Source organism: Lissotriton vulgaris, chromosome 7 (genome assembly GCF_964263255.1).
Source record: "Lissotriton vulgaris chromosome 7, aLisVul1.2, whole genome shotgun sequence".
In the NCBI taxonomy this organism is placed as follows: Eukaryota; Metazoa; Chordata; class Amphibia; order Caudata; family Salamandridae; genus Lissotriton; species Lissotriton vulgaris.
Genome location: NC_141695.1, coordinates 282,151,067 through 282,167,417, shown reverse-complemented (window position 1 = coordinate 282,167,417; position 16,351 = coordinate 282,151,067). Strand labels below are relative to the sequence as shown.

General features: G+C 43.1%; 1 protein-coding gene across 6 annotated transcripts in view; it reads right to left on the bottom strand.

The window, feature by feature from the left end:
* LOC147701399 (beta-1,4-galactosyltransferase 3-like) overlaps positions 1-16,351 on the bottom strand; it is a 243,792-nt gene that overhangs the window by 78,014 nt on the left and 149,427 nt on the right. The gene's annotated exons all lie outside the window — the stretch shown is intronic.

Here is a 16,351-nt window from a genome sequence, read left to right as displayed (position 1 = left end):
TCATATGTAAGATCAAATATTTTGTTTTGAACCTCAGGACGAAATTAGGTGACTTTAAGCCAGCCCAGTCTTCGAAAAACTGCTGAACCAGCTAGTTGTCCAAATCCTGTTACAGCAAAATCCATCGCTGAATCTATAATCTTGTTTAATGTTATTTCTCCTTCGTGCAATATCTTTTTTGCTTCCTCTTTTACATCTTTCACTAATTGATTAATGTGAGAATCAATGTCAGACGACAATTGGCGATCGTAGCGCTCAAAAATCGCCCAGGAGTTTGCTGCCTTTACTGTGAGAGCGGACATTGATGAGAATATTTTCCCAATAGAATCTAAACATCTGCCCTCCTTATCCAGAGGCAGAGAAAAGGGTAACGTAGGATTTTTCGAGCGGCCTGCATCACTACGGAGTCCGGTTTTGGGTGCCTTGTGAGGCGGTGTTGGGGCATCCTCAATCGTTTTATACTTTTTATGTAGACGTTTAAGCACCACTGACACAGATGCTGGGTTCTTCATAATTCTAACACCTTCCTCTCAAATATAATCAATTATGGGAATAGCCCTAATTGACTTACAAAATGGTTCCTTAAAATGATATAGGAAGCAGTCTTCTTGCTTGGAAGGCACTGGTATGGCAAACATTTTGCAACCCGCTCCAACAGATTGTAAAATCCCCCAAGAGTCCTAATTCTCACAGGCGAGGTCACCTGAGGAGGAGGAGGTATATTAGACAGGTCTGAAGGTAGGAAGCGCTGTCTGTAATGCTGGAGCATAAACTGCATATAAACTGCAAATCTGCCAGTAATGCAGATGCCATTTCCTCAAGGTACTGATGATGTTCAGGCTGGGTAAAATAGGCTTGACCATAGTATTGTTGGTCATCATCATCATCATCGACTGGTTGGCACTTGACGTGTAATTCTGAAGGGCTATATGCAACCCCAAAGGGACCTTCATCTTAATCACTTTCTTCAGAATCTCCCTCCTCTAAAAGGTGAGTGAGTAAGAGAGGAGTAATTTTCCTGAGTGAGGTGTGTTCAGGCGTGATTTCAGATGCCAGACTCTTCTTGCGTAGTCAGTTTCATAGATCTAACTTTTGTCGACGGATGTGTCGAAAATTGCTTTGACGACGATGTCTTCACTTCCACAGCCGCCACTGTACATTCCGAACGTGATGTCGTCGACAGCAATTGTGCAGACACGATGATTATTATTTGATCGACACCTGCGGAGTGGTCAACGGTAAACACTGTTGACGCTGGTGGCTTTAACTTAGTTGACGGCAATGTGCCTGTCAACGGTGGTGGTGCACTCGTCGACCGGGATGACCTAGCCGACCTTTGCTGAGTCAACCTTTTTTCCGTCGGCGGTGGCGACGTCGACCTCCTTGAAGGTATTTTCTTCGACAATGTAGTCTGCATCAACGTCGACGATAAGTGCTTCGTCGACGGTCTGTCAATCTCCTTGTGGAATATTTATGAGATGTCTATGAAACTGGAACACGGGTCAACGATGTCACGGTGATGATAGCCATAGAACATGTCGTTGACATGCCAGAAATGCATCCTCTCGTCAACGGAGCTGAAGTACTTTTCTTCAGGAACTCAGTACTTCCTGGCAGAATGTAAGTAGTAAGTTTTTTGAAAGTCAGTTTTTACTTCCGCAGGAGGTTTTTTTGGTTCAACAATAATCTTAGATGGCGGTTCTTTTTTATGAGAACCTTTGCGCGCTTTTTAGCAGGCTCTTTATCAGACTGTGATGACTCTTTTGCCTTTTTTGAAGAGGCTTTTGTAGATGTAGACAGGTCATTCTCAGAGCCTGACACAGGGTCTGATCTAGGTTTCAGTTTCTGAAGCCAGATGAGAAGACATCCTTCCCTGTCTCTAAGGGTCTTATTAGACAAGGTCTGACGAATCTTGCATTCTGAAGCCTTATGAGATGGATATAGGCAGTAAATGCAATTTTTTGGGGGATCATCCACATAAAGTCTTTTCTTCAGGCAAGTGGCACATTCTCTGATGACAGCCTTCTTAGCCTTGTCAGACAAAGTGCAGATGTAATGAAGACCCCCAAAGTAGGAAGATGATGTTAAGAAGTTATAACAACATTGTACTGTCCTGTAGAAAAAGTCCACATTTCTTTATCCTTGATGAGAAAGCCGAGCAGAGCTCAGAGGAGACTCCCTAGCACAACGTGCGGTAGAAAATAGGAGGTTCTGAGCTTCTTTCAGGAATGTTCTAGAGGGTGATTAGTGCAGATTGGTTGAGGCAAAAATCTGGTCCTTTTCTTTATATGGACTAGGATAGGTTATTAAACTAACCTTCTTTAGTCTATACCTATTAGTGTATTAGGACTATTTAACTCCTTTGGTGCTCACAGTGGAGCTGCGCTCATGATGAGCTGGGCTCGTCATAACAGCTGCGCACCGCCCACGCTTGATTGATTTCCTGCCTGTGCGGGCAAATTAATCGGTGGGCGCGGTAGTGACGAGCCCAGCTCGTCATGAGCACAGCTACACTGTGATTCATGATGAGCAGGGCTCGTTACAAACACCGCGGCGCCGTGGACCCCCGCACCGTGGGGGAATTGCCCCAGCAGCGAAGAGGTTAAGTCTACTACTACTACGATTGTAAGCACCGGGGACTCCCATCATGAGGACCAGGAATGATACAAGCATGTGAATCTATGAAAGTACCAATACTGGAGTAAGAACAATTATTACTTACCTGTAAACAGGTGGTTCTCCAGTATTGGTGTCGTTCATAGATTCACATGCTTGAATATTCCCCGTCGTCGGAGTGGGAGTCCCACAGTAAATACAATAGCAATAATATACTAAATATAAACATATATACCCATATATAATCAGAAGAAAAAACCTGAAATATGTAAAAGAAGAGGCATAAATTGCCTACCCAAAGTTCTACATAGGAATGCATGGGAATGGAAAAGACCTAATGCAGCCTATCCCTGTCATTATGTTGGTCCAAACTGCAGCCAATCAGGCAACAGCAGCCCTCTAGAACCTTCTCCTCAGAGCTCAACACCTCAGATTTTCGTAGCACAGAGTGACCCAAAAGAGTCTATGAGGAGAAGAGAGCCTCTGAGGGGAGGAGGGAGTGTCGCATGCGAATATATGAAAGACACCAATCCTGGAGAACCACCTGTTTACAGGTAAGTAACAATTGTTCTTCTCCAGTATTGGGGTGTCTTTCATAGATTCACATGCTTGAATATAGAATAGTTAGCAGTCAGTACTAAAAGACAAAGTTTCCATAGATACAATGCATAACAAAAGACTGAAAAAATGTATGTGTATAGAACACGTGCAATATAAATATATATATATATATATATATATATATATATATATATATATACATATATATATATATATTAAACAGTCATAAAACATATGGAATCTAATAGGAGGAGGGTAGAATAGAGGCTCACCTTATTGAAAAAGATTACGAAGCACAGCTTGTCCTACTGCGGTATACCCTTCATTCATGGCACCCAGACAGTAATGTTTCGTGAACGTGTGCCTGCTGGACGTCCCCTTTGAAAGCGGCCATGTATAACTTCAAGCACCGCTTAATGTCTAAGGAATGCAAGCGTTGTTCCGCAGGAGACTGCGGGTTAGCAAAGAAAGACCTCAGAATAACAGGCTCATTAATATGGAAATCTGAAGGTACTTTAGGAAGAAAAGTAGGGTTAGTGCGTAGCAGCACACAATCCGGCTTAAACTGAAGAAAAGGTGGTTTGATCGTGAATGCATGAATGTCACTCACTCGACGCGAAGACGTCAAAGCAAGAAGAAGCGCAACCTTCCAGGTGATGTACTTGAGATCCGCTCTATGTATTGGTTCAAATGGTGCATTCATTAATTGTGCTAAGACAATGTTGAGGCACCACGCAGGAGGAGGACGCCGAACTGGTGGAAATTTACGAAAGAGTCCCTTGAAAAATTGGCGAATTATCCTAGATGAACATAGGGAGGCGGAGCCATCGTGGCGGAAGCGTGAAATTGCCGACAGAAAAACTATTAAAGTAGCATGGGACAATCCTGACTGAGCTAGTTGAAAAAAGAAAGGGAGGAACTCAGCGGGCGTTGCACGCAAGGGATGCACACAGGCCTCAGCACACCAATGGCAGAAGTGTTTCCATTTTAACGTGTAAGCCTTTATAGTTGAAGGAGCTCTGGCCTGAGCAAGGATGTCTCGACACTCTTGAGGAATGGCTAGATGTGCAAATTCACAGTGCTCAGGTTCCAGGCTGATAAGCTCAGAGAAGAGGGATCCGGATGGTAGACGAGGCCCCTGTCCATGGAAAGAAGATCCATCCGAGGATGAAGAGGGATGGGCTCGCATTGAGACAGAAGGAGCAGCTCCGAGAACCACACCTGCCGTGGCCACCTGGGAGTAATGAGAAGGATGTGGCAGGGTTCTCTCCGTATCTTCCAAAGCACTCGCGGCACCACAGGGATTGGAGGAAAGGCGTAAGCAAACAATTCATCAAAAGGGCATTGCCCTGTGACCCTTTGTGGGGATGCCAACTTGCGTAAGCTGGGCATTTGCGGTTCTCAGGCGTTGCAAAGAGATCCAGCGCTGGGCGACCCCAGCGACGAAAAATCATGTTGAGTGTCGGTTGATGTAGTTCCCACTCATGGGTTGATGATCGGGATCTGCTTAGGGAATCCGCCAGGAGGTTGGACAACCCCGGGAGATGAACTGCAGTGATTGGGATTTGGTGATTGAGTGACCTGTCCCAAATAGCCTGTGCCAGGCGGGGTAGCACCGGAGACTTCGTTCCGCCCTGCTTGTTTATGTAGTGAATGCAGGTTGTGTTGTCTGTTTGTATTAGGACAGACTCTCCTTGCAGCACGGGTTGAAACAATTTCAGCACTAGAAAAATAGCCATGAGCCCCCCAACCCTCCAGAGATGCGTCCATAGTTAGCGTCAGATCTGGGGTGTTTGACAGGAAGGACATTCCTGCTGCAAGATGCAATGGCTGTGTCCACCATTTGAGCGCTGTTCTCATGCGAGTCGTGACACAAATCTGATCGTTGAAGGAACCGGTGACTTGATGCCACTGTCCGTCCAGTTCCTCTTGAATGGGACGTGCACGTAGTCTGCAATGAGGGATGAGAGCGATGCACGAAGAAGCCATCCCTAGAAAGGACTTCAACAGTGGACTGAAATGCACAGTTTTGACAGAAGAAACACTAGGCGTAGAATCCTCTGTTGACGTTCCAGGGAGATGAACGCCTTTGCCAGCATGGTGTCCAGTGTGGCCCCTAGGAAATCCTTGCAAGTTGCCGGGTGCAATCGGGATTTTTCCAGGTTGATGGACAGACCCAAGGAACGAAATACCCTCTGACAAATGGAGGTATGGTGCAACAGTTGTGAGCGGGACTGCGACTTCAGGAGGCAATCGTCGAGATATGGGAATATCTGGACACCTTGGAGGCGAAAAAAGGCCATGACCAGAGCCAATATCTTGGTAAAGTCTCGAGGGGCGGACCGGAGGCCAAATGGAAGAACTTGAACTGGAAATGCAGGTGCCCCACCTTGAATCCTAGGAACTTCCGATGACCTGGGAGTATTGGGACATGGAAGTAGGCGTCTCGGAGATCGATGGTTGACATGAAATCTCTGACCGAGAGCAAACACAAGATTTCTGTAAGCGTTAGCATACGGAAGGATTGATCCTTGAGATATTGATTGAGCGCTCTTAAGTCCAATATGGGTGTCCATTCTCCGTTCTTCTTGACGATTAGAAAAAAATCGGGAATAAAACCCCTTTCCTCTCTGAGACCTTGGCACTACTTCTACCGCACCCTTCTGAATCAGAAGGCGAACCTGATGGAATAGTTCCTTGAGGTGCGGAGGTGGCGGTCCGGAAGGTGGCGTCGGAGGAGGTACTTCGACAAATTCCAATGCATGGCCCTTGTCTACAATATCGAGTACCCAACGGTCCGTTGTAATGGAGGACCATTGAGAACCAAACAGAGAGATTCGACCTCCAATTTGCAGATTTAAAGGCAAGTCATTGACGCTTGTTGGAAGTTCCCCTGTAAGTGGACTTTCCTCTATAGGTTTTGGCAGGCTGCTGACGAGAAGACGGTTGTTGGTTTCCGGAGAAACTCTGGTTGCCTTGGTTATAGGAGCGGTATTGATGGTTTCCTCCTCGAAAATTGGAGGTAGTGCCTCGTCCTCAAGCCCCCCGAAAGGGCTGTTTCTTAAATTTAAGGGTACCTAAGGCACGTGCAGTGTCAGTGTCTTTCTTTATGGATTGCAACGCTTCATCAATGAGCGCTCCAAAGAGTGATTCGCCGTCATATGGCATATCAAGAATTTTTGTTTGAACTTTCTGCCGAACAGAAGTTGAGCGCAGCCAACCTTGCCGACGTAAGACGGCCGCTCCAGTGAGTTGCCGAAAACCAGTGCAGGCCACATCCACTGCACAATCAATGAATTCCTCGGATGTTCTTTCACCTTCTTGCAGAAGCTGCTACGCTTCCGCCTTGGAAGCATCCGGAATTAACGCCACATGGGCGGACATATCTGCCCAAACTGGACGGTCATATCGACCCGAAATGGACATAGCATTAGCCACTCGCACAGCCGTAGAAGACATTGAGGAAAACTTGCGACCTATTGCATCAAGACGTCGGTCCTCACGGTCTGGAGGAGCGTGATAGTAGATGTTGGGTTTCGCGATCCTCTCTGAGCTGCCTGCGTAACGGCAGAATCAGGCTTAGGCTGGCCCGTAAGGCATGCCGGAGATCCCACCGGCGCTTTATATTTTTTATCCAATCTTGATAATTGTGCTGGTAAAGAGTTTGGAGTCTTCATGAGTTTCACCCCTTCAGCCCAGATGAAATCTATAATTGGGACAGTGTGAATCGGTTTAAATGGTTGGTTCTTAAAGTCATACAGGAAGCAATCTTCCTCTCTTTGGACTCGTGGTAACTTGAAACGCTGTGCCGCCCTGTCCATCAATTGATGGAAGCTTGCAATATCCACCAAAGGAGAATCCCCTGGCGTCACTAGCGATGGGAATGGTGTCTGTCCAAGATAGTCATCCCACTCCGCCATCTGATCATCATCACCATCCACAACGCTCTGGAGGGTTCTCATCGTCATCATCAGGATAAAGAGTTGCATGAACCTGAACTGATGTGCTTCTATGAACGGTAACAGGCGGTGTTGGTTGCGAAGGAGCGGTTGACGGCTCTGTAATCAGGGTCAAAACCGATGGGACAGTAGACACTTGTGGTGATGGCGGGAAACGCCAAATATAGTTATCCAACATGTTTTGGAGGCTTGAAATCATTGACAAAGGCAACATCACAGCTGGCATTTGAGACTGAACTTCATGATGCTGGCCATACTGTTCTTTTTCATCATTACTGAAGTCCTGGCACTTTATATTTAAGTCTGAAGGACTTTGAGCCTGCCCTTCCGACTCATGATCAGAGTCCGTAGCAAACAAAGGAGAGGGTGGAAGAATCACTCCCCCTTCTGTAAAAGTTGCAAAGTGGTCCGATTTGCTGGAAGACAGCGGCAACAAAGGCAGTGAGTCAAATGAAGAAGTTGTCATTGAAACTGCATCTTGCGACCTTGTCGACGGCAATCCATCCGCCGACGGAGCTATTTGAGTCATCGACGGTGCGATGGATTTCGTGGTCTTTTTTGAGGAAACCGTCAACGAAATCGTCGATGAGGACATCGTCAGCAGTGGAGCTGTCGACTGAACCTTCATTGATGTAGCTGTCGACGGAACTTTCAGTTTTAACTTTTTCGTTGACGAAACAGTCGACGGAGCAGCCGTCGACAGGATAGCCGTCGACGGGACAGAAGAAGATGAAACACTCGTCGACGGGACACCCGTCGACGGAACACTCGTCGTCGACGAAATCAACATCTTCAATCCTTTCGTCGACGACGATCGGACTGTCGACGACGGAGGTTTCTTAGTCGACGAGGACGAAATTGGGATAATTGATGACAGTCTTCGAACTGAGAATGACCCTCATCGACAACGATGACGATGAAGGGGCTGACGACGATCCAGAAGCAAGCGTCGTCGTGACCGTCGTCGTCGACTTTGATCCAGAGATAGCTATACTCGTCGACGGAACTGTAGCCACCGTCGTCGAAGGAAAATCATTTTTCTTCACAGAAAAACTGGAAGTAGAAGCGGAAGGAGCCTGAGAACCAGGTCTCGTGGGCCCAGAAGTGGTAGGATGTGGTGAAGACACCGCAGGGGTTAAGGAGACAGACACAATTCAAAAATGGAGAAGGCACCTCCTGCACACTACCACACTTAGAAGCTTCTTTAGAATGGCCGGAAATTAGACTTTCTGCATCAGAAAGTATATTGTCTTTATCCTTTAGCCTCTGAAGCCAGAGTAGTAAACGGCCTTCTCTATCTTTTAAAGTCTTTTTGGAAAAAATTCTACTGAACTTACAGCTTCCCACCTCATGGTCAGGGTAAAGACAGTAAATACACTTACTGTGTGGGTCCTCATGGAAAAGTCTTAATTTTCCACAGGATGAACAGGCTCTGAAAAGAGACTTCTTACTAGTAGACATTGTAGAGAACAGGAATAACCTGAGGAGAAGAGAAAACTGAGCAGAGCTCAGGGAGACTCCCTTACACACGACGTGCGGTAGAAAATCTTAGGTGTTGAGCTCTGAGGAGAAGGTTCTAGAGGGCTGCTGTCGCCTGATTGACTGCAGTTTGGACCAACATAATGACAGGGATAGGCTGCATTAGGTCTTTTCCATTCCCATGCATTCCTATGTAGAACTTTGGGTAGGCAATTTATGCCTCTTCTTTTACATATTTCAGGTTTTTTCTTCTGAATATATATATATATATATATATATATATATATATATATATATATATATATATATATATATATTTAGTGTATTATTGCTATTTTGTTTACTGTGGGACTCCCACTCCTACGACGGGGAATATTCAAGCATGTGAATCTATGAAAGACACCCCAATACTGGAGAAGTAACTTTTTCCTTTGGAAACTTCCAACAGATTCCTCACGTCTAAAACGCAAACAAAAGCAGCACCTACCTAAAGTGAAGGCGTGAAGGGTCTGTGAATTGGACTTAGACAAAAAAGTCCTGCACAACCGAATAGGCAAAATGCCTTCCATCGGACCAGTCAAGGAAATAGCACTTAATAAATGCATGCTTTGATGTCTACATCACAGCATGCCAGATGTATAGCACAGATGTATAACAGAACAACACATCCATTACCACGCATATGCCTTTACCGTTACAACAAAAATGAAAGTATACTGCAGGTGAAAGTCCATTATATATATATATATATATATATATATATATATATATATATATATATATACATACACACACACACACACACACAAACACATTCACATAGGTTTCAGGGACATTAGAGTTAGTTGGATATTTGACTCATACAAACCCAGAGAAATTCAGCTATTAGAGTTAGTCGAGCTAATTTTAACTTGCGTCCCTGCAATGCACTGCTGATGACGTCACATATTACATCACTCATGACATGATCACTGACATCACTGATGTCATCTCAAATGACATCGCTGATATCATCCAAGTGATAATCTGATGCACCCTCTCACACCCTAATATAACCTTTGATACAACCACTCTAAAATACAGACTTTCATTTTAGAAATAATAGACGCACCAATATCAGTTACTACATACCCACTCACTGATTCCTAGGTCTACACACACTTCTACTCATTCACCCATACAGCCACTCTCACATGCAGACCCTCATCAATATAGCACTATCATGTGCACTCTTACACCTATAAAGACACTCACACCCCCCAATCATCAATAGACTTACTCACACATCTAGTCAGTCATGCAAAGAATCCATCACACTCCCATTTATTCGCCTACCGTTATACACACACCACTTCACTTATTAATACAGATACTAACACATACTTACTCTCATACAATCACTGGTGCAAGCACACACTCATCCATACAGCCACTCTCACAATCACTCACTCTTACATATAGTCATTTATATACTCCAACACACATACTGCCTTTCAAAAAATTTAGTTACTCACACATGTACCACTGAGACATCCATTCACTCACCAACACACCCATACACACACTCAACCACCCGTACAGCCCTGCACAGATGCACTCTTGAACCTATACACCCAGTTTATCACTCACTCACACATCTCTGCACAGTCACAAACCCCCACCCACCTACACAGACACGGAGGCTCCCATACAGATACTCAGGCAACAAAACAATAACCCATATAGACACTCATGTAGCTATTCAACAACCCAGGCAGCTTCTTACACACCAACATTCACCTACTAAATCATCCAGTCACTTAAACACCCACACATTCTTCAACAATATATATATATATATATATATATATATATATATATATATATATATATATATATATATATATATATATATATATATCAAACACACACACAGGTAAGCCAACGAAGAGACGCCTCAAGAAGTTCTTTAGTATTCGCATTTAATAGTTTCCACAGCTTGCCAGCAGACAGCTAAAACACCTGCAGTCTTCTAGATTAAAAGTTCGCCTGACGCGTTTCAGGAACTGTGTCCTTTCATCAGAGGCATGTTCAAAAAGGATTGCAAAGCCGTTCGTGGACTCGCACCCTTGATAAGTATCAGCCCCTGCCAGTAGTGGGCGTGGCCTTTCGCAAGGCTTTCTGGGCCCTACAGGATATATATATATATATATATATATATATATATATATATATACACACACACACACACACTGAAAAAACCACAGGTTTCAGGGACGTTCTAGTTCGCTTGACATTTCACTCTTACAATGGCATGGTCAGTGACATCACTGATGACATCATCCAGTGACTGTTTCTGTGAAGTTTAAATATATTCCAAGATGTATTGAAGAATGAGTGGGTGTATAAGTGGCTGGATGGAGGATTTACGAGGTGTGATTGTATAAGTGACTGATTAAACGTGTCTTACTGAATGTATGGGTTAGTGACTAAACAGTGTGAATGTCCGTATCAGTGTGTGTTGTGTACACTGGTACAAGGGTTGGTCAGTAACTAAATGATAGTCTATATGGGTTATTGATTTTTTGCCTGAGTATTTGTATGGGTGCCTGTATGTGTGTGGGTTGGAGATGTGCGACTCTGTGTATAGATGTGTGACAAGTTGATTTACTTGGTGTATGGGTTCAAGAGTGCATGTGGAAACAGCTCTATAAGTGGGTGTGTTGATGAGTGAATGGAGGTCTCAGTGGTACATGTAATTAGCTACATATGTAAAAGGCAGTTTAACCCTTTCGATGCTGATGACGAGCTCAGCTCGTCATGATGCACGGTTGAGCTGTGCTGATGACGAGCTGAGCTCGTCATGAACAATGGGAAAGTGGGCTCCTGCAGCACAGGAGGGGAAAACACCTAGCAGCCAAGGTGTTAAGTGAGTAATGGTGTATATAAATAACTATGTGAGAGTGATTACGAGAGTGGCGTATGGATGAGTGTGTACTTGTATTGTGATTATATAAGAGTAAGTATGAGCTATTATCTGTATGAATTAGTCAGGTGGTGTTTGTATAACAGTATAGGTGAGTAAATAGGAGTGTGATTGATTCTTTACATGAGTGGCGGTGCGAAATTGTCTGAATAGGTGTATGAGTGCATATGATAGAGTTGTATTGATGAGTGACTGCATGTATAAGGGATTGTATTGGGGAATAAGTGTTTTCTTTTCTCTTCCGCCAGCATGAGTTTATCAGGGCACAAATTGAACCTGCCACACGTGCTGAGGGTCCAGCGGTTTTTACAACTAGCATATATATTGCTGTTTAAGGCGCTTTACTAAAATTATTTTATTGTTTTAACTCTCTTTCTTTTAGATCGACAGAGCTATTGGCATGGTAGTCATGATTAACAGCATTTAAAAATCGCTCAAAAAATAACCCAATTTCAGTTTTTATCCACATTTCAAAATAAATACAGACAGGAAAATAAATGGTTTTCGGTCTGTATTTATCTGTAAAAACTGAAAACAGGGAGCCCTACATATAATTTAACAAGGTTTAAAACTAAATTAGCAGTAATTAACATAGAAGTGTGAGAAAAGTGTGACGTAGCAGCTATGATACCGGACTTCGAACAACAGCGTTGACAGTTCGATTCCCAGCTCCAGCAGCATGTTAGCCTACCACATTGTCAATGTGGGCAACACCTTGCTTAATCTTCCCGACGCCCGGAGCACAGGCATACCTTTCCGGAGGTAGCTGTACGCTTTACAAATGCTGGGATTTTTTTTTAATTTAACAGCATAGTGATGAAAAATATTAGCACGCATTTATTTTTCTTCTATTGTGAACAATATTTTTTTTATGTCTTCTATTTAGAATTACGGAAATTAATAAATGTTTTAGTCATGAGAATAGAAATGACATGGTTTGCCAGGTAACAGTTTTTAAGCTGGCCAGCGTATGCACATATTAAGGACCTTATACGTGTTACGATCCAAATCGAAACCTTTACAGCTTCACATTTTGTAACTTTTCCCAACATGTGCACAAGTTAAACAGTTAATATGTGACCACGTGTTAACTGTAAAACGTGACATCTAAATGGGCGGAGCCGCAACTTCCTTCCATACACTACTTAATGACCAAAAACTATATAGACCACACCCGTTGTTCGATTAGTTTTGTTTTCGCGAGTTATTTACCCGTGTCCATTCTGTGATACAGGTTCCCTTTTCTAGCGCCGGATTCTTGTTTTGCGGCAACAAAACATTTTAAGGAGTTGTAAGTAGTTTGATTTTGGCATAGTAGATATTTATCCATTTAAACATTTGTATTTAGAAAAAAGTGTTATTGGTTGTTTTTGCCTTTTTTCTTTAACGTCACCAGCTTCTTTTCAGAAACAGAGAGAATACAGCGAACATTACTCCTTTTCTGGCTCCTTTGAGCTCATATACTGTGACTTTGTATACTATAATATTGACACTGTAATTGACTTCAGTGGTGTTGGTGACCCATCGGCGAGAAGACTATAGATTTATACTGAACTTCACCAGCTTTTGGTTGTTAGTCTGTTTTCCCCTGGAGATCATATACTGTCAATATGTATATTATAATATTGTCAGTCATTGTGATCTCAGAGGAGTTCATGACCCTTCGGCGCCAAGAGTAAAGATTTATACGCATGACACCAGCTTCTGGTTGTTAGCCTGTTTCCCCCTTGGGATCATATACTGTGAATATGTATATTATAATTTTCACAGTCATTGAGGTGTTTTTGACCCGTCGCCACAAACATGAAACATTTCGAGGTCCCGGAGAAAAGAAGCCCAAAAATATTCACTGCTCAAAAGTATTTAGTTATTGATCTTGTGTTGTATTCAGAACCTTATTTTCCTTTTCGGGTAACATTTTATATTGTAATAGAATGTTATATTGTTACAGAAGAGGAATTGGAGATTTGTCGGCGCCAGGAGTAAACCATCTGAAATACAGCTTATTGACCTTTATAACTTACTTGATCAAATAATTTTTCAGCAAGAATATTTTTCGAAATTGCAGTCTAAAAAAAAGATGGTTGGAATACATGCTTTCTTACTTTAAACCTTTGATAAACCCTACATTTCTGAATGTTATTTTCTAATTTCTATTTCTCAGTTACGGTTCCTTTTCACTTTCTCCCTATAGAATATGTAGGACCAGTACTGTATATTATAATAGTGCTATCCTACATATTCTTAAAAGAGTACGTGATTTGTTAGCGGAACACTGAGCGATCTCTAAGCACTAAGACAGAACGTTCCCGAATTCTACAGAATAGAAATTGCAAAAAAATAATAAAGCGTACATTTCTATGTAATATGAAGTCATTGGTGTTTACCTGTTTTTTACTTGTTCTTCTGACCTCAGATGATGTAGTGCGGGAGTGTTTCGTGTAGAACTTCTTTTCTACTTTATCTAAAAGTAATACATTCCCTCTTACGTTATCAAGAATATCGGACAACACTTCTACAAACTATAGCTGAAAAAAGGAGGGTGTGGCCACGCTTAAGTGATATTTTATGAAATTTCATTTTTATTTGTCACCCCTTTGATATATAAAGCGTCAGTTTCCAAAGAAAGTTTATTTGTAATTGCTTAATAAAAACGATTTGAAACCTAGACAGAAAGTTTTGCTGTGCAACCCCACCTCCCCATCAGAAAAGTAAACACCACATTATAAGTACATAGTGCTCCTGGGAAGCATCCCACCCACAAACTTGATAAAAAGAAGACCGCAAGATGTTATTTTTTCGCCGTGATTTGTACACCCCACAGCAATTATATAAATGATCCTTAAAATATATCAAAAACAATTTTTACCTTCACAATCCCTGTCCACCACCTTGTGACCACTGTACAGAGTTAATAGTGTTCCTATCCTCCCCTCTACTACTTTGTATTCCCGTACTCCTTTGAAGTGCGTCACAAAATGGCTGACAACAATGAACCGTTCCCACCCAATAATGAGCAAACTTTTACTCGGAACACCTTAGCCTATAAAATGTCCATGTTGTTCCACAGAAGGGGAGGGAATGGCTGCCAACACTTCTTTTAATGCTTCACAGCCAATGAACATTAAGCTTGGGAAAGTCCTCCTTGGAACATGTCAGCCAATCAGATGTCCTTGCTACTCAGCAGAGGGGAAGGGAATGGCTGGCAACACTTCTACTTTCAATGGTTCGCAGCAAATGAACATTAAGCTTGTTGTTGGAACACCTCAGCCAATAAAATTAATTTTGTTCCGCGCACAGATCGAGAACACGCCCTCCCACATAATAGTAAATTTCCTGTACCAAAGTGACACTGTCAATGATAAAAGTGAACACTACATTAGAAGTAAACATTACTCCACATTATATTAAAGGAAGGCCACAATACAGCGCATTGTTGTTTTCCAGATATGATTTCCACAGCCTACTGAACATTGCCGCAATACAGCGCATCTTTGTTTTGCGGAAGTAATTTCCAATGCCTACGCAACGTTCATACTACCTGTGTGTGCACCCTACACACTGCTTCTCACAACACAGCGCATTGTTTTGCCAATGGGCTTTCCAGACCATAAGCAACCTTGCCACAATACCGAGCACAGTTCTGCGAACGTGATTGCCATGGCCAACGCAACATTCAAACTCCCTGCCACTGCACCGTGCAGACTGCTTAAAGTAACTCCACAGTGTTCCTACTATACCTTTCTATACTATTTTTCTCCCCCCTACTCCTTTTACACAAAATCACACAAAATGGCTGCCAACACTTCCTAGTTTCAACCCTTCTAAGCCAATGAGCCGCAAGCTCATGCTCTTTACCCCTCAGCCAATCAGATGTCAGAATGCTCAAATATCAATATCTGTAAAATGTGATATTTCTCAAAAACTACTGAACGGATTTACACCATTTAAACAACAGCGTGCTTTCTGGGCCAAGACCTTTCTCCCTGCCAAATGTGGCATCATTCCTTTCAGCAGTTTGACCTGTAGCCTGGTCTAAACTTTCCTATGGATATTGCATTGGGAAAACACGTTTTGGGACCATCTTTTTTCTCAGCCTCCCCATGACCAATCACCCCCAAACTTTCAAGATAGGAGCTGATCACAAAAGAGAAACTCTTTGGAAAATTGTGTGAAGATTAGTCAAAGGAAGCCAAAGTTATAAGCACATGGAGGGCTCCAGGAGGGGGGGAGGGGGGCCGCGCCCTCTCAACATGAGTGAAGCCCCGGGGCTGCAGAGGCCCCAGTGGGCCCAAGCAATGATTTTTTAAGAAATGCCCCCGGGACCGAGCCGGGGGCCTCATTAAAATAAAGCGCGGGAATCTGTGACTCCAGCGCAAATTTTGCCTAAATTTAATAAAGACAAGTGCTTTTTTTGGCCCTGGGGGTTCTTCTGGGACCCCCTGAGCAGGCCTAGGGGTCAGGGTGTTTTTACCCTGCCCCCCTTCACTTGTTTTATATCTTTGTTTCTCTGTTTTCTGGTGACTCGCTTCTACCGAGTCACAAGATGGCTGCCAACACTTCCAGGTTTGGAGTGTTGGCAGCCAATCACAGTGAAGCTCGTGTTCTGCCCAGATATCGAAACTTTCATTTTAAAAAAATTTCAGAAACTTATGAACGGATTTACACCATTTAAAAAAGGTTGCTTTCTGATCAACGCAGTATCCCTTTTGCCAAATTTGGGGTAATTCCGTTCAATAGTTTTGGCTGTAGCCTGGCCCAAAGTTTCCCA